The sequence below is a fragment of the Octodon degus genome, unplaced genomic scaffold (genome assembly GCF_000260255.1).
Source record: "Octodon degus isolate 3935 unplaced genomic scaffold, OctDeg1.0 scaffold00456, whole genome shotgun sequence".
In the NCBI taxonomy this organism is placed as follows: Eukaryota; Metazoa; Chordata; class Mammalia; order Rodentia; family Octodontidae; genus Octodon; species Octodon degus.
Genome location: NW_004525032.1, coordinates 253,055 through 254,257, shown reverse-complemented (window position 1 = coordinate 254,257; position 1,203 = coordinate 253,055).

The following is a 1,203-nucleotide window of genomic DNA, read 5'->3' as shown; positions in this document are numbered from 1 at the left end:
GGAAGCCCTGGCCCCTGTGCCTGCTTTCAAGCACTGTAATCCACTGAGCTATTTGGCCGGCCCTACTGTTGAACTATTTAAGTCCTTCCACTCTTAAGCAAACTTTTCTGTGTTGTTTAGGAAGCATTTCATACATTTTATGGATGATAAAGATGTCATGCGTGTAGTCTTCAATATCCTGGGAAAAGCTGTGTCAACAGTGTTTATAGCTCCATCCAAGACTGACACAACACAGTCACAGTTGTGACTGTGACACCTTGCACACTTAGGCCTTCCCTCCCCATACTGCACTCCCCAATGCACAGTCACCTTGTGCATTCGTTGAACAAGGTTTGACCTTGGTTGCAGCCTTTCCAAAAGGAGACTTCCCCATTGATACTGAGGATCCTGATTAGTCTTAAAATAGTTAAGATTGTGCACACAGTGCGCCTCTGTGAGCTGACAGGGACAATTAGGTGGAGCTGAGGGGCATCCAGAGTATTTGTCCTGTGCTTCTGAAGCAGTAGCTTCTCGTTTTAAGGCAGTTTGGAAATCTGTTTCTGACACCACTGTTCCCTGTTCATGCAGTTGTAACTCAAAAATCAAATGACAATGAAGCAAGTCCAAAAGTTAAAGAAGCGCTTTATTTTAGCAGGTACCCTGCAGCGGTCTCTATGCAAGAGAGCAAAGAGGCGTGCCGATTACAATCTAAGATCTACTTTTAAACTCTAAAAACTGCAAGTAAGGGGTAGGATTAAGATAGCAAGCTAAGTACAGAGGCAAATGACATTGGTTAGTGGGAGGTGACTTTAAAAAGCAATTGGAGGGATTGGCTATGGTCATCTTAGGCTCATATTGCTTGGGAATGTCTAGGGCCAGAGCACATCGGGTATTTTTCTACAACTAGTTATCTTTCTTGTCTGATGTGCACAAGAACTAGGTTATGGAGAGGACACGGTTATAAATCAACTATAAGTGCAAGGGGTGAAGCTAGAAAAACAAGGCTGTGGATTAATTATCAGCACAAAGGATAGAGTTGGAATCCTAATGGCTGCTTACAGACTGAATGGCTTTAACTAGGAAAACAAAATTGTGAGTTATTTATCAGCACAAAGGATAGAGCTGGAGTCCTAATGGCTGCTTACAGACCAAATAGCTTTAACTGGAAAAACAAAGTCGTGAGTTAATTATCAGCACAAAGGAGAGAGCTGGAGTCCTAATGGC